The following is a 21,204-nucleotide window of genomic DNA, read 5'->3' as shown; positions in this document are numbered from 1 at the left end:
AATGGGGTGTGTGTGTGTGTGTATTTTGGTGATAATGGGTAGGCTAGCCAGGGCTGTCCTTCAGAAGGGAGCATAACCCCAACACCCTGAAAGAAAATCGTGGGGTAACTAGAGTCACTCGGTGTTTGCCGGGACTCTGCACAGTCCTAGGCATCAATCCCACGTTAACTCACCCACATACATAACAGTAGGGTTCAGAGGCCTGGTCTAGGAAGCTGAGGTGGGAGGGGCTTGAGAAACTGCCATGAGTCACGCTGCTTGCAACCACACACACTCCCTGACCCCCAAGAAGTTCCTCGGATCCCAACAGAGGGTTCAGTGCTGTTCACCTTTGGGTGAGCTTGGTCAAGGGCACACAGGAGGGGATAGGGCGGGAAGAGCAGGGGAGGGTGCTCCCGAGGCACCCACCCGGCAGGTCTCTGGGAAGTAAGCCCCGTGGCTCTGTTGAGAGCCACAGCTCTGTCCACAGTTGTCTTCTCCTCATATGAGAGAGGTAAGCTGTGTGCCCAGATATCCTGACCCCAGGCCCCACTCCTATGACCCCCACACTCGTTCAGAAGCCACAAACAATACCCAGGATTGAGGTTTAGTGAACAGGAAGAACACAGGGAAATTGATCTTAGGGGCAGTCAGGGAAGGCTGCCTGGAGGAGGGGGCAAGAGTCAAGTTTGAGATACTCAATTGGTATAAAAGGTCAGAGAAGCCCTGGGGCACAGCAAGAGTAGGAAGAAGCGGTAGAGGGTGTGGCCTCAGACAGAGGGGAAGAATGAGGAACCTGTAGTCAGAGAGTAGCCTAGCTGGAGGTACACGCTGTCCCTGACCCTGGCATCTCCCTGCTTCCTGGGTGCAGGTTCCCTCCTGCGCTCTCTGGTCTCTGAGGGAACTGCTAGGGCTTATGGGACAGTTTCCCACATCCCCTTCTTATGTCTAGGGTCTTGGTACCAGCTGCCTTCTTCTGGGATTCCAGCTGGAAACAATAGAACCAAACCAGCCTTGAAATAGGACAGGGTTTTACAAAAGGACCCTTCCGAGGGGTGGGGTCTGAGGGATGGAGGCCAGGTCTCCAGGCAAGGCTCAGTGTGTGGACCAGGTAGCTCAGGAATGAAGAAAACAGGACAAAGGGGCTAGAAGCGCCAGCGGGATGACGGTCAGACACAAAGCCATAGAGGCAACGGAACATTCAGGAAGGCCTGTGCGCCAGGCACAGTTCTTGGTTCTATGAACAGCAGTTGTCCTCACGGCACTGGCATTCTGACGAGCTGGCGAGTCTCCAGGTGTGTGCGTATGTGTGTGTGTATGTGTGTGCGTGTGTGTAAAGAGCAACACACAGGATGGGAATGGTGTCGGGGCCGCGGTCCCAGCTGGCACTCAGAGAGGCTAGAAGCAACACGTGCAAAGTCTCGGGGAACAGAGTGACCAGACTGTCTACACACCAAAGAAACAGACGGCCGACAGGCTGTGGGACCCCAGGACTCATACACCTGCATAATGGCTCTGTGCCAGGACTATTCCCTGCCCAGTGAAAACAACTGTACCCCAATCTCTGCTCCCACTGAGCACGGAGAGGATGGTCGGCGAACAGGGAAGTCCACACGGGTGGGAGGAGACAGCAGGGAGTGGACTGTGATCTGGAACCGGCTGCCCGGCTTTGAACCAGCTCTGCTGCCCACTGGATGCCAGGAGGTGTGTCATTTCTTACAGCCTCAGTACCTTTACCTATGAAGTGAGAGAAACAAGAGCATCCACGACACAGCTGAGGATGGAAGAACGGCTAACGACCTTTAGAAGTAGATCCGCATACAGCAAGTGCCCAATCAATGTTGGCAAGCCTCACCTGCTGGCTTTGGGTCGCCTAGCAACAGCACCCAGTTTTCATTTCAACATCCTTTCCCTTCCTGCATTTGGTTTCTAATGTTCAGGCCCAGTCATAGAGGTCTAAGGTTAGACCATGAAATCAGACCTGATCCAAGCAGAGCTTTTCAATCCCCCTGCCTCGGCGATTCTCTAATCAGAATGTAACACTCTGGCCTACTGAGTATATACCATTCTATAGAAACAGAGGGATCCTGTCACCCTCTTGCCTCCTGCAGAATGGAGAAGGAAGCCACCACAGAAGAGGCCAATTCTGGGAAGTGGTATGAACTCAGTGACCTTAGAAGCCTGGTTCCAGCTAAGCCTGAAGGGAGACGGCTGATATCTAGGTCCTTCAGAGTCAATAGATTCCCACCCCCCACCCCCCACTTCCAGCTATGAGCTGTTCTTTTGTAAGGTCAGCTTCCTCCCAATGCTTTTGGACACGAGTCAAACTCATTTTGGGAGACTCGTGGAGAATGGCCGCTCTCTGCTCTGCTGGTGCTCATGGCTGGCAAGGCTCCAGAACTGTGCCTGGGCTATGTGCTGGCTGCTGAGCCAGGCTGCGTGTGGTCTGTGTTTGGCCTGGAGGATTCTGGGTGGATCAAGAGAGGGCTCCAAAGCTGGTATCTCACTGCCTGTTCCCTCCACGGCTCTGTGATCCCACTATTCATTTCCTTGATGTGTGTGATGTAGGTGGCCTGATCTGAGGTCAGAGGACACGAACCTTTCCTTACCATGGAAGAGTCTAGAGATCGCAGTATAGATAAACACATGGGGTTCCAGGTCCTTCTTAAAAACACAGAGCATAAGGGCCCACAGGCCATACCTCATTGTCCCTGCCCTACTGTTAAGTGAGAGCTGCCTGTCTATTGGGCTATAAGTTTGTCCCATGCCCATCCCTGAGGTTCCCCAGAGTCTCAGGAAGTCTGGGTGACCAAATATCCCCAGCTCTTTCTTCTTTTTTCCCCAGGAGAGGGAAAGCCACAATGCCAGAGTCCAGAGGGCAGAAAGGGCTGACATCAGATGTGAGTTACCCTGACAATCTGTTTACTTGATGTTTTTAAGGGTAAAGTCTCACTCGAACTTACCGAGTAGCCAAAGGTAACTTTTAACTCCTGACCATTCTGTTCCCACCTCCCGAGTGCCAGGATCACAGGCATGCACACCACATCCCGTGTATACACTGCTGAGGACAGACTCCAGAGCTCTCTGCATGCTAGAAAGGACTCGACCAACCGGGCTGCATCTGCCTCAGGTAGATGACAGGCTGTCCTGCTAGGCTCTCCCAACCCACCTTCCTGGTGACATCCGGGAAAGATAGAACTATCTTTCATACCTAAAGTTGAAGAAAACAATTTCTTTGCATGGCTTTGTTTTAAACTTTCTCTCGTTTGTAAGAGACAAGATGCTCAGACACCCTCTCACAGGGTGGGATGTGACCTGGGGAGGCAACCTCGGGAGGGCCTGCCTAGCAAGAGTCTAGGTATTATTTTTTGAAAAAGACACCTGCCTGTAGTGGCCTTTGTCTATAGTTGGGGATGTGGGCACAGATCCCCCAGGAACAACGTGGAGACTGGAACGAAAGACGTAGGGGCTGGAGAGATGACTCCAAGGTTTAGAGAACACACTACTCTTCTGGAGGACCCGAGTTTGGTTCCCAGCACCCACACTGAGCAGCTCGTGAGGGTTTTTATGCCTCAGGCCTCTGCAGGTACTGCGTTCACAGCCCCTATACACAGACACATAACTTAAAATTAAATATTTTAAAAAAGACAAAGGACCTAGATTTAGGAGACGGGGCACAGAGAGAAGAAGCCAGTCCATTCTAAACCCACAGACAAAGAGGCCCCTCTGCAGCTCAGATGAGAGAGTCACCGCTCTAGCCCCTGTGAGTGAACCTTCGAGGCCATCGGTTCTTTCCTAAGCACCTACTTAAGTGTCAGTCACAGTGTGGGTGAGTGCTGCCGGGGCTACGAGGCTGAGCTAGCTCCAGACACTGGCGTTCCGGTGAGGACAACAGAGGCTGGGATAGCTCCGGACACTGGCGTTCTGTGGAGGACGACAGAGGCTGGGCTAGCTCTAGACACTAGCGTTCGGGGAGGACGACAGAGGCTGGGCTAGCTCCAGACACTGGTGGTCCGGGGAGGACGACAGAGGCTGGGCTAGCTCTAGACACTGGCGTTCCGGGGAGGACGACAGAGGCTGGGCTAGCTCCAGACACTGGCATTCTGTGGAGGACGACAGAGGCTGGGCTAGCTCCAGACACTGGCGGTCCGGGGAGGACGACAGAGGCTGGGCTAGCTCTAGACACTGGCGTTCCGGTGAGGACGACAGAGGCTGGGCTAGCTCCGGACACTGGCGGTCCGGGGAGGACGACAGAGGCTGGGCTAGCTCCGGACACTGGCGTTCCGGGGAGGACAACATGAACGGGCTGGTGGGATGGCTCAGTGGCAAAGGTACTTACTACAACAGCTGCTCCTGGAACCCACACGAAGGTAAGAGACCCAACAGACGCCACAAAGTTGCCACCTGACCTCTGCACACACGCTGTGGTACCCATTCCCTCACCCACACGAAACACAAGAATGCTAATACAGGCAAAGGCCCTGTGATTGGATTAAGTACAAAAACGTGCATGGCAGAAGCATGCAGGAGGGTGGTTGGCCCAGCTGAGAGTGGACACAGCTGTACCCTAGCTCGTGCCTGTGGCAGCCACGCCTGCTGTCCTTCCTGGGTGTTTTCGGGGAACTGGAATCAGATAGGACATTCCCACCTCTGTTCTTTGTTCTTTCCTCTCAGCTGAGGACAAAAGCTTCCTTGGCAGGAGTTACAGTTATTTCTGAAAAAGGCCCCGAGCCAAAAGCAATAAAGCCCAAGAACAGAGTCGTTATTCACGCCTAATTGCGGGCTGGTGTTCAGTGGGACTGCCCGTCCCAGCCTCTCGCCCCATCTCTCAGCCCCACACTTGCCCTGCCCTGTGTGTGCCCTGCACACGGCACAGGGATTTCTGGCTATGGATGCTGCTGCGGTCTTTAGGAAGGCCATCCAGGAGCAGCGGGGCATTCTGACTGCCGGGATAAATAGCCCAGTCATTTCTTCTACTTCTGCCTGACGCCTGGTTGAGCACACCATCCCAAGCCAATACAAACAGGTCAATGCTTCTGGTCACTCACTCCAGAGGCTGGGACACACACGTGGGGCAGCTGCCTGAAGTCCTTCTGACCAGATAACCAGCTAGGGCAGGATGGATAGAGAGTATGTGGGCCCTGCTTCCTGCCTCGTGGACTAATGGACATCTGAGAGGAAGCCATCTGGGAGGAGGCTGTGGGTCCTGTGAGCTGGGGCTCATGGATTGTAAATCAACTGGGGTGTCCGCAAGCAGGCCCACTCTGGGTTGGAAGATAGGCAGGTGCGCATGTCAGGTCCAAACAAGGCCGGGACTGGGGCATGTCCAGCATCCAGGGTGCTGGAAGAACCCTCGACAATCATCTTCACTTTCCAGACAAGGACACTGAGATGCAGCAGGATGAGGGGAGTGACTTTGCCCTATAGAAAGGACCTTCCAGACCCCAACAGTACCTCAGTACAGGTCCCGAGAACAAGAAAAGTTGCCATGGAATTTTAAAAGAACTTGGCCTTTAAAAAACCCCATTTTTTGGGATGGAGCTGCCGCACCTAGGCAGAAGCCACACAGACTTCACATTTTTCCTCTCCAAGAGGCATCCACTCCCCTTCCTTCTTTGGAAAACAGTACCCCAATTTTCTCTAGAGGGTATTGTCTCTCACCAAGGGTGACCATGTGACCAGGGCCAGCCAATGAGACTCTTCCTGAGCTCAGGACTCCCAGATAGTGCTCAGGGCAAGGCCTCTATGTCCCCCCACACAGGTGAGAGGTACCCTTGAAGTCTCTCTAGAAGGCTAGCAGCTCCTGCTCAGAGTCCCCCAGAGATTTCCAAACCATGTCCTGTCCTCTCCTAAGCCCAGCCCTCTTGTGAACCCCTGAGACTTCCAGTGCCCTCCAGATGAATCTGGTTTCTGAGGCAAGCATTGGGGAGGGTGAGCTGTCACACTGGCAGCCTCTGCCCAGCGGCCACACCCTTGTGCAGTCTCCACGCCCTGCTCTGACCTAGTGAAAGTGGCCAGTATAAGGCTTAACACTCCACAGCTCTCATTTCTGCACCCTGAAGCCAGACCATGCAGAGAACACCACGCCATGAGGCTGCCCACGTAGACACGTGGACTTCACCATGGCTGGGGGACGCATGACTGTGACCAGCACTAGGTGTGGGTCAGCTAGGCATAGTCCAGTTTGGACTTCCCGGTTGGGGTCACTCAAAGCAGACATTGGCAACCCACAGCACCCCAGAGCACAGGGGAACTACCATCACGTTCATCAAACATTTTGAAGCCCAGCGACGGAGGCAGAAAGACGACCAAACTCGGTGAACTACCCACGCAGCAGCTGTCCACAGAGTGCCTCAGTTTCCCCCTTACTAGAGAGAGTTGATCAACTTCCTGCTTCTAAAGATTTGTGGGATGACTAAGTGTCAAGTAATAAGTGGAGGGCAGATTTAATTTAATTATTTATTTTCTTTTGAAAGTAGGTCTCACGTCGCCCAAGCTAAATTTTGAGCTTGATATATAGCCAAGGGTGACCTTGAACTCCTCCTGATCCTACTGCTTCTGCATCCTGAGTGCTAGGATGCCAGATGTGTGCTACCTGCTAGGTGTAAGATTTTAATATCACGACAAACACATTTGCGGGGTGCGGTCCCTCGAAGTGTGTCACAGCAGGGTGCTAACATCTGTGTGGGCCTTGTAGTTGGGAGGGGTGGGCCTGACGTGGGGCCACGCTGCTCTCCACCCCCCTCAGGTTTTGTTTCTCATGGGTGTGAGAACCGAGGCCTGCTCCACTGGGAAAACCAACCACACAGGGCAAGAACAGAGGCAGCTGGACTCAAGTCATAGCCTTGGGCTAAGCCCCCAAGAGGCACTCAGGTGGTCCCCCTACATCCCAGCCATCAAGTTTCAGAAGAAGCTGAAAACTCACTTTTAAAATATGCATGTAATTCTAGCACTTGGGAGGTGGATAGAGGCAGAAGGATTGGGAGTTCTCGGTCAGCCTGGGCTACATAGCAAGTCCCTGTCATACCCCACCCCCACCCCACAACAATCTATTCACTGATTTTCCAGAAGGTTCAAAGGGACACATGGATGAAGAAAACAACAGCCAAAACTTTCATGAACCAAACTCAGGCCCTGGTAGGCAGCCTGGGATGCCCTCCCCACTTTCTTGTTTTTTTTTTAGCAGGGGCCCTGAACTCCCAGTCCTCCTGTATATTGGGTCTGCAGGCATAGGCCCCTCATGCATGAAGCAGGATGGTGGTGCTCCAGCCCCGAAATATCCTGGGTCCACTGGGGCCCAGCCAGAGTTCAGAGGTCATCCTGGGATGGGCTTAGGTACTAGGAGCGGAAGTGATGAGACCGGCTCAGCCCCGATGATCCCAGCACCTGCCTCAAAGGCGAACTTTCACTTCCCAGTGGCCCAAGGGTGACCAGCTCTTGTGCAGGACCTGCTGACCCTGCTGGAGCACCAGGGAGATGACCCCTCCTCCACTGGTCACTTGGGCATGTAAGAGTCCAACCAGTTCCACCTTAAGCTTGTTCTCGGCCAGGGACAAACAGGTTTGGACTTCCAGGCCAGGAGCAGTCACCTTGCAGCAAGGACAAAGGCTGCATTCCATTCTGTGTTGGTCCACAGAGCTCCTTCCTGGGCACCTGCAGGCCTGGGCCGAGCTCTAAGAAGACAAGTCCTAGCTACTCAGGGCTTACTTTTTAGCAAGAAGAAACAAAGGACAAATATGTGCCGAGAATTCCAGAGGAGACATCACAGCTGAGCCCAAAGGAGCCAGCAGTGTAGTTATGGAGGAAAAGTGGGTCACGGAGTGGGGACAGCAAGTGTCAAGGTCCTGGGGTTGGAGAAAGCGTCCAGCATCTGAGAAAAGACAGATGGCCAGTGTATGGGGATGCAGGGAAGCAGGCAACAAGTTTCAAGAGTTCAGGTAAATGGGGCAGAGGCAGATGGGGCAGGGTGAACTGAGCCTGGGTTTTATTACAGGAATGGCAGGCCCTGATACAGGGCACTTCAGGAGAAATGCCACCTCCAGGATGATGGAGGAATTACTTTCATTTAATAAAGAAACTGCCTTGGCCCATTTATAGGCCAGCCCTTAGGTGGGTGGAGTAAACAGACAGAATGCTGGGAGAAAGAAGCCGAGTTGGTGAGTCGCCATGATTCTCCCACTCCAGACAGACGCAGGTTAAGATCTTTCCTGGTAAGCCAGCTCGTGGTGCTACACAAAATATTAAAAATGGGTTAGATCAATATGTAAGAGCTAGCCAATAAGAGGATGGAACTAATGGGCCAGGCAGTGATTAAAAGAATACAGTTTCCGTGTAATTATTTCGGGGCATAAGCTAGCCATGTGGGCGGCTGGCTGCCGGGGACCTAGCCCCTCCGCTACATATTACAACACCAGGAGCCCCTTTAGGACCTAGCAGAAGGCAGCACACCTGAGCCTTCTCTCCTGCCTTTGTGGTTCTCAATGGTGCAGAACACTGGCACTCCCTGGGCAGCTGCTAAGCACTTCGAGACCTAGACTGTGATTCCCCCCCACCTCTAACAGTGCTTGCTTAACCATCAGGGTGTGGCCAGGGCACTGGGAGATTCCAAGTCCTCTGGAGACAGTGAGGATCTCCCCTGCCCAACCATCTTTCTGCTTGGGCTCACAGTGACAGATGCCATCCTGGGTTCTCAGGACAGGCTCCTGAACCTGAGTTTGGCTTCTTTCCCCGGGCTGGTGTCCATGGGGCCTGGAGCAGACATAGCATAGCAGAACAGTAAGCCTGATGATTCCTGTTGTAAGATGATGTTATGCTCTTTAGACTCTTTTGGGAGGCTGCCCAGCTCCCAGATGAATCACACATGAAGCTTTCTCCTTAGTTATACCCATCTGGCCTTAGCCTGGCTTGTTTCTTGCCCGCTTTTCTTAACTTATATTATCCCATCTACTCTTTGGCCTCTGTGTTTTTCCCATTCCCTTACTTCCATGTAGCTGGGTGGCTGGTCCCTGATGTCCTCCTCCTTCTTGGGCTACTACTCCAGAATCCCTTCTCCCAGTTTTCTCCTATATAGTCTCTCTGCCTGCCAGCCCTGCCTATTCTTTCTCCTGCCTTGCTATTGGCCGTTCAGATCTTTATTAGACCATCAGGTGGTCGAGAAGGCAGAGAATCACAGCTTCACAGAGTTAAACAAATGCAGCATAAACAAAAGCAACACACCTTAGAATAATCCCGGCAGTTGCCTTTCTTTCTGAACCCACTAAACTGTGATCACCTGTCACAGAGAGGCAAATGGCCTTCCCTAGAGACAGTGCCCCAAGGACACAGCCAACCTTGCTCCAAAGCTGAGGAAGGATTCTCAGATAGGAGCAGAAATAGGCAGTGACCACTAGAAGCAGCTTTTCTGTCCCCAGGCCATAGGCGCCAGGCATTGATCCAGGTCCCCACAGCTACTGGGGGAGCAGGCTGCTATGACTATCTCAGTTTCCAGGGGAGGCAATAGACTCAGTGAGGCAGAGTGACTTGCCCATTTGCATCCAGCTCTTGAGAGGCCAAGCTGGGCAAAGCATTCTGATTAGGGCTGAGTCTTTCATTGACAGACACTATACCACTTGGGACGTCTCTTCTACCCTGGTCCAGCTCAACCTGGGCAGGAGCTAATGGCCTCAAGACCAACTATAGAACACGTGGCCCAGTCTAGCGAAGGCGGGATTGGTCTTGCTGACTGCACTGAGTGTCACAGCAGGGTGGTGTGGGAAGAGGGACTATAGGCATCTTCGAGGTAGAAGCTTTTGGTGCAAAGACCCCTTCCAAGTCAGCACTTCTATAAGCCCATGTTCACAGGGGGGCTCTTCTTGCCCAAGGGGTCACCCCAGGAATGTGTGAGGACATCTGAGCCATCACTGACCAGAGTGCTAAAGAGGTGTAGGACTGTTGGGCTGTTTACAACACACACCCAGCAAACAAACATTCATTTCCAACATAACTTTAGGGGGAAGGTGTTTTGATTTAGGGGGACAGAAGCTCATGGATCCCGTATTGGCCTTGAACTCTGTCTGTATGATCCTCTGCCTCAGCTTCTAGAGTGCTGGGACTATAAGCATGCACCAAGAGACCCAAGTTCCAGTATAATTTCTTAACTTCTGCCAGATAATGTTGCAGATGAAAATGTCACTGGTGCCAGGCAGTGGTGGCACACGCCTTCAGTCCCAGCACTTGGGAGGTTAAAGATCTCTGTGAGTTAAAAGCCAGCCTGGTCTACAGAGTGAGTTCCAGGACAGCAAGGGTTGTTACACAGAGAAACCCTGTCAAAAAAAAAAAAAAAAAAAAAAAGACCAGAAAAGAAAAACATGAAGGCTGGGCAGTGGTGGCACATGCCTTTAATCCCAGCCCTCGGGAGGCAGAGGCAGGCGGATCTTTGTGAGTTCAAGGCCAGCCTGGTCTGGTCTACAAGAGCTAGTTCTGGGACAGGCTCCAAAGCTACAGAGAAACCTTGTCTCGAAAAAACCAAAAAAAAAAAAAAAAAACACGTGGCCCACAACACGATTACTTCTGCATGCTTTTCACCCTACACTCAAATAAACCAAGGAAAGACCATAATCTGTTTCACTTGGGAAACTTGGCCAACTGTTCACCATTTTATAAAACTACATTGTCTTATGGGTATGTGGTTATGTGTGTCTATGTTTGTGAGGGTGACAACTGGAGACCCAGAAAAAGAGAGATACAGTAAAGATAGTTTCAGACAAAAAAGTCTCTAAACAATTTACAGTGTGTTTAAAAATATATGTAGGCTTGGGAAAGAAAAAAAAGAAGGATAAAGTCCTTAAAAGAAAAAAGAGAGTAGTTGGGTGTGGTGGCACACACCTTTAATCTCAACACTTGGGAGGCAGAGGCAGGCAGATCTCTGTGAGTTCAAGGATAGCCTGGTCTACAGAGTGAGTTCTAGGACAAAGATACACAGAGAAACCCTGTCTCAAGAAGCCAAAAATTAAAGATAAAGATAAAAGAAACAGTGTGAATGTGTCTGTCTGTCTGTGTATGAATGTCTCTGTGCTGTGCCTGACTGTGTGCTGTGTGCTAACGTCTGCATGCATAATTAATCGGAAGAAAAAGATAAAAGAAACAGAATTTAAAAAGATGGAAAATACACAGAGAATCTGGATACTGTATGTTATTAAGTTCTCTTTGAATTCTTTGAATGCTGAGGAAGAAGCAACAGTTGCTAAAAGATATTTGTTTATAAATGCTGCTGAATTAATTAAAGATAGGTAGTTTGAAAATACCTTAACTTCAAAAGTCAAAAGGTATGTTACTTTGGAGAAGAGGTTTTGCTTTTGTTTCCACAGGAAATGAGAAGCTGTGGATTCATTCTGAGTTAAGAAAAATCAGGTTTGAGCAAAGAAGACCACCTGAGAAATTCCAGTAGGAACAGATGATTCAGATGTCTGAGTTCTACGTTCAGAACAGATTCAAGATGCTGCCTGAGATGATCAAGGCTCACAGGATACTCCAGTCACGACTTGATTATAATTCTAAATTTTCTTTAGGTCCCCATAAGATTATCAGTGCCCCAAATCACCAGGAAGTAACCTGGAAAACTATGCCCACATTCCCCAAAAATGGACTGTGGATATTTCCTTTGTTTAGAACGTTGGTTACAAGTTGTTATGGCTAATAGTTAGGAGAAAAGCTAAACAAAGGTTATTAGATTCAAAGTTCTTGGTTAAATAAAGGGGGGGGGTGCTGTGGGACAATGGCCTGTACCCCGTCCCTTGTATTAGTTTTAATAAAACACTGATTGGCCAGTAGCCAGGCAGGAAGTATAGATGGGGCAATGAGAACTGGAGAATTCTGGGAAGAGGAAAAGTCAGTCTGCAGTCGTCACCCAGAGACAGAGGAAGCCAGACACAGAGCAAGCAAGATGTGACTGCCTCGCCGAAAAAGGTACCAAGCCACGTGGCAAACACAGACAAGAATTATGGGCTAATATAAATTATAGGAGTTAATAAGAAGACTGAGCTAATAAGCCAATCAGTTTATAATTAATGTAGACCTTAACAACTGTGGGAACCAGGTAGGACAGAAACATCTGACAACACACAGAGAAACCCTGTCTCAAAAAATTAAATAAGTAAAAATAAAGAAAAGAAAGAAAGGAAAAGAAAAGGCCAGAAAAGAAAAACATGACTGCTGGCCCATAAGATCACGTCTGCATGCTTTTTACCCTACACCCAAATAAACCAAGGAAAGACCAAAATCTGTTTCACTTGGGAAATTTGGCCAACTGTCCACCACTTTATAAAACTGCATTGTCTTGTGGGCATGTGGCTGTGTGTATGTCTATGTTTGTGAACGTGACGACCAGAGACCGACATCAGTTCTTCTTTTTGAGACAGGACCTCTCGTGGAACCCAGAGCTCAGCAATTCAGCTAGACAAGCTGGTAAGCAAGCCTCACAGATGCCCCCGATTCTGCCTCCCCGGTGCCAGAGTTACAGGCGCTGCAGCCACGCCTTCCTCTTAACACAGGTGCCAGGGATCTGAGTTCAAGTCCTTATGCTTTCTCGGCAAGCACTTTACCCACCAACCCGTCTCCTCGGCTGCCAGAAAATGTTCATGGCCATATTGGCTAAACACCCACCTGCACTGGCTGCTGGGAGGTGCCCATGCCCTCAGTGGTGGGCACCTGTACCAGCCCTGCCCAGGTGTCCATCCCAGATGCTGGGCCGCAGTGTGTCCACTGTGTTAAATTATAAGCCAAGCTGCCTTTGTTTTCCCTTTCACTTCCAATCAGGGCATTTCACTGACGACTACGTAGATAATGTTATCTGCGAATTCTTTCCAGGTTGCCCTACCCTCAAAGCACTTGCTAAAACCAGAGGTGTTTGATCTGTTTGTTTGGGAAGCATTGAGCTAAGGCCATCAACAAAATCCCACTTATCCTTCCCAGTGTTTGGTTTAGAATCCAGTACAACACCCAGGCAGGGGCCGCTGAGACAAAGAGCGAAGCCTGCTGCAGGGTGTATTCAGAAGGATTTTGTTCTTTAGAAAATAAGAGATAGAAGGAAGTCCATCCTCTATCCCTCCCTGCTTTGAAGGGAGATTTGATGATTGGAGCTGTGGCAGCCACACTGAAACCAAGAGACAAGAAGGTAGAGGGCATACTAAGGACGGGGACAGCGGGATCTAGGGATTTTGAAGATGTTATCAAAAGACAAGACTCAGACTCTCCCCTACTTGGAACTTTTTGTTATGTGAGAAATAGAAACTTCAACTGCCCAGAACGCTAAGCCAGGCATTCCATTTCACTCTAAGTAAAGCATCGCGAGCCACGTCCAAATGATTAGACGCTGAGCTATCGTAATGATCTTGGTCGGCTTCCCTGTTCTTCGAAACAGCCAGCTTAGCGGCTGTCCTTCAGAAGTGTGCAGACAGCACGGTCTCCAGAGTGGCGCTAGGCAGTCTTCACCAAGCACAGATTCCTAACTTCCCTAGGCTGTACGCTCAGATCTCTGCCTCTCTGACTACCGAGGTGGGTCAGACTTCTGCTGGAGTTCTGGCCATGAGCCAACAAGAAGAGCTGTCAGCAACACACTTCCCAGACACATCTGGCATCCACCTGGCCAAACACAACTTATGTCCCTGATTGAGGTCCCCAGCGGATGGCCTCGGCCTCCCCTATCCCCTGGCCTCACAGACATGCTTAGCTTAAGGATTCCAGTCTGGGCTAGAATGGAGGGCTGTCTCCAGGGGGGCCCCCGTGTGTAAAGCAGGGAGCCACACTTTTTCATAACATGCAGCTATGAGTCTGGGGGCCCCCCCGCCACTGAGCCCATGCGTGCTTTGCAATCCCTTAGAGACTGGGAATGTAAAACAATGGTTTGTGAGAATCTAGCAAAGTGCTAGGTGTGGCAGCAGAGGAGGCTTGGAAGGCTGGGCTGATAGCCACTCTCCTCAGGAGGCACGGTGCCATCTGCCATGGTGGAGATGCCCCATCGCCCCAGGCAATTCCCAGAAGGCCTCTGCCAATCACTCAGCAGTGAGGAATCCATCCTGGGAAGCTCAGCCAGCGCTTTCTAACACTCCCAGGAATGTCAAAGGGGAGCCAGTGGGGTGTCTGAAAATATTCATCAAATAGGTGTGTGACATGCCCTGGGAGACAGGGGAACACATTAGGGAATGAAATGTGAGTTCTCCCTTGTCAGCGAGTCTAAGGGCACAGCTTAAACTAACCAGAAAGCACAATGGTGCCCGAATTCGGGTCGTCAACCTCAGCAGACTACAGACTCACACATCCAAGACTTGAGGTGTGTGCGCGGACCTGGACAGCCAGCTGGCTCAGTCCTCCTTAGCCTTCCCTCCTGGTCTTTCTCATGCTGCTTAGGAACCACCCTGTCCCAGGCTGGCTGGCCACCACACTAGGTCACCATTCTCAGCACTGTGGCCACTCTTTGGGGTGGGGCCCTCATGAGCAGGAGAAGATGCTGAGAAGCACCAGTGGCTTCCACCCCCAGATGTCATATTTGTGGCCCTCAAATTTGTCTCCACCAATTGCTGCATGTTCCCTAGGCGGCAAGAGAATCAATGGCTCTTCCCTATTCGGGACTCTGGACCCACACCAGTCCTGCTGGCTCCACACCAAGTCTCTCTCCACTGCACCAACCCAAACCATCCCTGGGATTCTGTTCTGTGGCCACTCTTGGTTCCCCACAGCTGTTGATGGTCCTGGGCCTTGCATCCCCACCTCAGCATCCAGCCTACTGTTTGTGTTAGCCAAAGTTTTTTGAAACACAGATGGGCTCTTTTCTGAAAATCTCCTATGGTTTTCTGTTGTAAGGAGCGGCGGGCTGCGTCACGCCACCCGGCTAGCTTTACCTGAAATAATTACACGGAAACTGTATTCATTTTAAACACTGCTTGGCCCATGAGCTCTAGCCTCTTACTGGCTAACTCTCACATCTTGATTAACCCATTTCTATTAATGAGTGTAGCACCACGAGGTGGTGTCTTACCGGGAAGGATCTTAACCTGTGTCCATCTTGGAGAGGAGAGCTATAGCGTCTGCTTGAATCTGCTTCTTTCTCCCAGCATTCTGTTCTGTCTACTCCGCCCACCTAATTTTCTATCCTATCAGGACCAAGCCAGTTTCTTTATTAACCAATGAAAGTAACACACAGACCCTCCTCCATCAGTTTTCCATGTCATTTAAAATAAAGTCTGAATGTCATACTTCTGTCTTCCCCTCCACAGCTCATTCATGAATTCCTACTCTGCTGGGCGTCTGTGTCCTCTCCACCTCAGGGCCTTTGCACAGGCTGCTTTTACCCCTCAAATGCTCTCTCCTCAGCTCTTCCGAGGCCAGTCTCTCCTACACTTCAGGCCATGGCTCAGAGGGTCTCCTCTGCATGGAGGCCTCTCTGGACCACCTGCCTGAAGTTTCCTCTCTGTGCTCCACACTCGTGAAACTGCCTTGGATTTCATTGCTGTGTTTTGTAGTTATGTTATGTTATGAACGGCCTTGATGGTGGCCTGGCCTTGTTCACTGCTTGCTGTTGGGCCTTCCCCTCTGGAAGACTGGATTCTCTCTTGTTGAGCTAGGTCCTCAGGTAGCACCTGGCTCTTGTCAGGTGCTTACTAGGGATAGCTGGCACTCGTAAGGTACTGGGACCCGTGAGGTACTGGGACCTGCAAGGTACTGAGACCCGCGAGGTACTGAGACCCGCGAGGTACTGGGACCCGCGAGGTACTGGGACCCGCGAGGTACTGGGACCCGCGAGGTACTGAGACCCGCGAGGTACTGGGACCCGTGAGGTACTGAGACCCGTGAGGTACTGGGAACCGTGAGGTACTGAGAGCTGTGAGGTACTGAGAGCTGTGAGGTACTGGACCTGTGGTACTGGGACTCATGAGGTACTGGGAACCATGAGGTACTTGAGCCCTTGTGGTACTGGGCCCTGTGTGGTAGTGGGATCCTGCAGTAATAGGGTCTGCACAATGCCCAGAAGGTTGTCATGCTCAAGGCAAGGGTGCGTTTTGACACCTCTCTACCCCTGTTCTCATCTGGAGCACCCACGCACACTGCTGCTCCACAGCTGGACAAGAAAAGGCCCTCTTCCAAACCTTTTGCCGGCTTGGACATAAGCAGGATGCTTTGCTCCTTCCTAGGACTTTACATTTTTTTAAACAAACACTTCAAGATGATTTTCACAGTGGAGGGTCAGGCAAACTCAGCCCCCAGAAAGCCCTGGATCAAAGTCAGGCTGCAGCTTTCTCCACCGAAGTGGCTAAGTTAGGTTCTTGTTCCCAAGCAGAAAGGGGAAGGTGGTGATGTCCCTGTGGTTCTCACCTCAGCCAGGATGCTGACGGACAGGCTCCTCTGACCATGGCTGCCCATACAGGTGGCTCCTGGTTTCCCAAATGCCCAGGCTTCCCTTTTCCAAGGGACCTCCAGTTTGTGGGACCCAGAAGCCACCCCTCCCCCATCCAGACTGTGGTCTGAGGCACGCGTAACTTACTATCTCAGGTCAATGATCTCATGGGAGGGCATCTAGGAGGCTGTCGCTGCAAAGAGGCTTGCTTCTACTGGGCTGTGATCACAGAGGTGAGAGGGCAGCCACTCAGTGGCATTGCCAGGCATCTCCAGGGTGATAACAGTCAAGGTGTGCCTGGGACAGATGCTAACGCTCGGCTCTGATGATCTCACCCCGGTCCACAGACTCAGGGAAGGGTGTGAGGACTTACCCTCGTCACTTGTTGGATAAGAACACGGAGGCATATAACGACTGAGTCACACGCCCCCATGCCATTGCTGGGCAGGTGGCCAGACAGACTGGCTTGGCTGTCTTCAACACCCAGCCTGGGGCTGCCAGAGACTGCAGCTCGAGTGCTGAAGACGGCACAGAGCGAGGTGGAGGGCAGAGCGGAGACGGAAGAATGGCCATTGCTGAGCCCCGATCCGGCAGTACCTGATGCTAGGGATGCCTTAGGATTTGGGGACCCGTGAGAGGCATCAGACATTTTTCTTTTGCCTCTGAGTGATTTCAGAGCCTCTCTTTCAATGGCTTGCAAGAGAAAGGGTCTTGATTGGAGCCCTTAGAAGAAAACACCCCGAGCCCACATTTCATCTGCAATTGCACTCGGCAGCTGCTGGCAGATATGGGTGAAACGGTTCTGGCTTTCCGCCCATGAACTGCAGGGTCTGTAACCCCAGCGCCCAACTGCAGCCAGCCACTACCTCTTCCCCTCTAGGCTCCAAGTGAGGTCTAGTTCCCTAGCAACCGCCCCAATTAGGCAATCACGCCATTTATCAGGATGCCAATTAATTATAATGATCTTAATGATCTCCCAATTAGATAGCGCCTTGAAGCCGGCTGGATGATGGGCATCTGTTGGGGTCCCCACTAGGCCAGTCGCTGGGGCTGGCCATAGCCATTGTCCTGGCCTGCAGGTCACCACAGAGAGGCTCACTTTTTCCTTTCCACTGACACACAGAGTCCAGCCTGAAACCAAGTGCCTGGGACCCCCTCTGAGGCCACTCCACCAGCAGCCACAAGAGGGTCTCACTCCCACCGTGTCCTACCTCTTCCTTGTGCTTTTGAGGAGCTAAAAATCCTAACCTCAGCACGCTTTTCATTGGCCACATTTGAGAGAACCTTTGCATTTAGACCAGGGGAGGGAGACGAACGCCCGGGAAGAAGAGAGGGTAAAAAACCACCAGAGGAAAACAACAGCAACAACGACGCAAACCAGGGCAACTCCCTCCTTCATCCAAAACATGAGGTTCTTGGAGGAGGGAAAGGATTCGGAGGGGCTTCCAGCTTCCAGAGCTTTGCTGTTTCACTGGTCAGGTCTTTCTTGCCCCCCTACATTTAGAAAATAACTAAGCCCCTAGAGGACAAGGGCGTAGTGGCTCAGAGGACCTGGAGCCTGAGGAATGTACCACTGAGCATGGTATTCAAGCCACAGCCTGGGATTTAGTGTGGACACGTGACTCGTGTCTAAGGGCCTACTACACTTCCTGGCCGCTATCTCTGAGGTGAAGAGGAAACTCCTTTGAACTGGTCAGAAAGGCAGGAAGGGTCTCAGGTCTTCAGAGAGGGCAGAGTCTAAGACTAGATAATGGCTGAGTGATAATCTCCCGTTGACCCAGGGGCCAGAAGCCAGCAAGGCCAGACACAGGGGAGAGACTCAGTTCCCCAGTTAAAAGGCATTTTGGACATCCGGTGTGAAATTGCACATGGGATGGGGTCCTTGGATACAGCCCGTGTGGGCCAGGGGGACACAGGGGCACACACAGAGACTGCACACGGGTGTGCTTAGCTCCTTCCTCAGGGCCAGCCTTGTCTCAGCAATTCTACCCTTCCACCCTTAATTCTGAAAACCTAACATGCTATTAAGGTTTCAGAAAAAGCCATAAATTCAAATAAAAAAAAAAACCTCAAGAGGGTTACACAAAGTCCAAAGCCACACTGCCTCCCAGGCAGGGCTGGGACAGCGGGTCCAGCATTACATCGGCCAAGCCAACAAACACCATCATCAACCAACTGCTGATTACAACACCAAACCGCGCAGAAACAGGTTGTTTTGATTTTCCTGAGGACTAGCCAGGCTGGGTGGAGCATCTTGGGGGGGAGGGGTCTTCAGGGAGCTCCCACCCCCTTTTAATCAGTGGTTGCCACTTACTTGATCCCCTGCGGGCAAGGAGCTGGACCCGGTGACAGTGCCCACAAACTGCAAGATGAACAATTTGGAGGGGGCGGGGAAGAGAATCCAGGGTGTCCCCAGGGAAAGCCAGTGTCACCTGCTCTCTGTCACTCACCTCCAGAGTAGACTGGGGGTGCACCGTGGGAAAGAGGCAGGGACAGATGGAGGGGAGAGGGCGGGCATCCCCATAGACACGGTAAATATCTAGAATCAAACGTAAGCTGAACGTAATTACTTGGTTAATTAAATATTGACTTTTAACTCAAAAAGTGATTAAAACAGACTGCAAGAGAGCCAATTCAGAAGGGTTGGGGCCGCTCAGAACTTTCAGGAAGTGGGGAGAGGCGGGGGGTCACCACAGCCGCGTTCTGTGCAGACCATCCTACTGTGTGGGGAGAGAGACTCTCAGGGTCCCCGCCAGACAGAAGCCACTAAGCAGACCTACGGTCCGCGGGTGGCTCCCTCCATCTGCCCGCTTTGAGCCTCTTAGCCCAGCCGCCCTCGCAGGGACTAACACTGCCATCCACACTTTCCGGGGTAACACTCTGTGCCTGGCACGCTTAAAGCTCCACAAATGCTTGTCGAATGAATGAATGAACTACTCTAAATGAAGTCGCAGTTCCCCGCTGCAGCGTCCCCTTCGGGCTTCTGGAGCCCGCGGCGGACGCAGGACTGCTGGGCGATGGGTTCTGACCTGGCGCGGGAGAAGTTTTCCGATTTCATTTGTCCTCGGTTCTGCGAGTTCCAAGTCCCTGCTTGCTTGGGTCCTGCCCAGACTAGCTGCACGTGACCTGGCTTTTAGCTGGCCCTCTGGGTCTAAACCCCAAAGGGTCAACCCGGCCATGCTCCTGCAGCCCTCGGGTCCAGGCGCCCTTCCCCGGGGACCACCGGAGCGCAGCGAGAAGTCCTCCCCCCTGCCGCCCAGCCTCACAAACGGGGTCAAACCGGTCAGCCCCCTGTGGCTGGTCGGCGCTGAAGCCTCCGGGTGCCACCCTCCCGGAGAGGAGCAGCGGGGACCCACTGTGCTCACCTGAGCCGTGCTCGCCCTGGAATCCGTGATCCCGGCCCGGTCCCGCGCCCCACTCACCGCGCGGCCCCCGCGGCCTCACCGCACCTCTGCCGCAGCCGGGCCGGGCCGCGGGGCGTAGGGGACTCAGCGCTGCCGCTGCCCCGGCTGCCGCCGCTGCATCCCGGCTTCTGCTCCGCCCCGCCCGCCCCGGGCTCCGCGCGCTCTAGGACCGGGCACCCGGCAGCCTCCCGCCCCGCCGGGGACCCTGCGACCCAGCCATCGCGCCTCACCTCCGGTTCCGCGGTCGCCCCGCGTGCGCCCCGGCCCTAAGTCCCGGCGGCTCCCGGCCTGCTGCCTGCCGAGCCGGTGGCCGGCCGCGCTCCCGCCGCCGAGCGCGCACCCTCGCGGGCCCCGGGCGCACTCACCCGTACCCGCTCCCGCTCGCCCAGGGCGCGGAGTTGAAACCGATGTAAGCTGAGCAGCGAGCTGCCGGCGAGCCGGGACCGCGCGTGCGTGTGTGCGCGCGTGTGTTCCACTCGGCCCGGGGGCGCATCTCTTAGTCCACCAGACACCGGCGCGAAGTCGCGAGGGCCATGGATCAGGCCCCGGGGCTGGCGCGCAGAGAATCCAGCCTCTTTCCGTTTTCTTGTCCTCCTCCCACCCAGCCGCGAGGAGCCAAGTATTCCCTGAGGCGTACGACAGCCCCGGCCCGGCGCTGCCCCTCGTAATGACACGTTAATAAATGTTTTCTTTTATCCGCTTTCACAGGGGCTCGCCCTGGTTTGCAAACACCCGGCTGCCTTTGCTGAAAGCCCAGAGCTCGCCTCTAAACACACACGCACACACTTGCCATTGGAGACGCCGGCTCGGGCCGATTCCCGAGCTAGATCGCGGGAGGAACTGCCCACTCGCCCGGGACCTTCCCACGCCTCTCCGAAGCTCTCTGAGAAATTAACTTGAGCTCAAGCGAAAGCAGAAGCGTTGCCCAGGCATGGGCCGGGAGTGGGAAAGAAAGGAGAGGCCGGTTCCCTTGGTAAAGAGAAAACTCGACTCCAGGTGGTGCTGTCTGCGCGATTTCTGCCCTCCCGAAACCACCAGAGGTCTGAGGGACACTGGCTGCCTGGGGAGGGTGAAGAGCCGCCACAGAGCCCACCAGTAGCTGCAGAAAGTGCAGCCGGTGAACTGGGGGAAACTGACCCTGCAGAGGGCAACAGCGCTGGCCTTGGGTGGAACCGTAACCCTGAAAATCCTCCATGGTATTCTATCCATTTATAGATATTGAAACCAAGACACAGCGTTCCAAGTTATTGGCCCAAGGTCAGACAGTTACAAGCAGTGGATCAGGATCTAAACCCAAGAAACCGAGCTCCAGCATAATATCTGAAATCCCAGGCTGTACTTATCTTACAAATCCTCCTTTCCCTGCTGGGATTTTTCTAGTTTCCTGATGGATAGTGTTGTCAAGTTTAATAAGTAAAAATAACAGGGCACCCATGGAGATTAAAAAAAACAAAC

At 52.6% G+C, this 21,204-nt stretch overlaps 1 protein-coding gene across 5 annotated transcripts in view; it reads right to left on the bottom strand.

Annotated features, from left to right (window-relative positions):
* Sulf2 (sulfatase 2) overlaps positions 1-20,711 on the bottom strand; it is an 82,643-nt gene extending 61,932 nt beyond the window's left edge. The window contains exon 1 of one of the 5 annotated variants that reach the window (XM_057780418.1): positions 20,532-20,711. The gene's annotated coding sequence lies outside the window, so the exon portion shown is untranslated. Of the gene's footprint in view, positions 1-19,374; positions 19,396-19,710; positions 19,729-19,979; positions 20,490-20,531 lie in introns of those variants that run through there. The other 4 variants (XM_057780413.1, XM_057780412.1, XM_057780415.1 and 1 more) reach the window with 4 other exon arrangements.
* Positions 20,712-21,204: the final 493 nt, after the last annotated feature.

The sequence above is a fragment of the Chionomys nivalis genome, chromosome 9 (genome assembly GCF_950005125.1).
Source record: "Chionomys nivalis chromosome 9, mChiNiv1.1, whole genome shotgun sequence".
In the NCBI taxonomy this organism is placed as follows: Eukaryota; Metazoa; Chordata; class Mammalia; order Rodentia; family Cricetidae; genus Chionomys; species Chionomys nivalis.
Note: the sequence above shows the minus strand (reverse complement) of the source record. Positions and strands in the feature narration are given on the sequence as shown.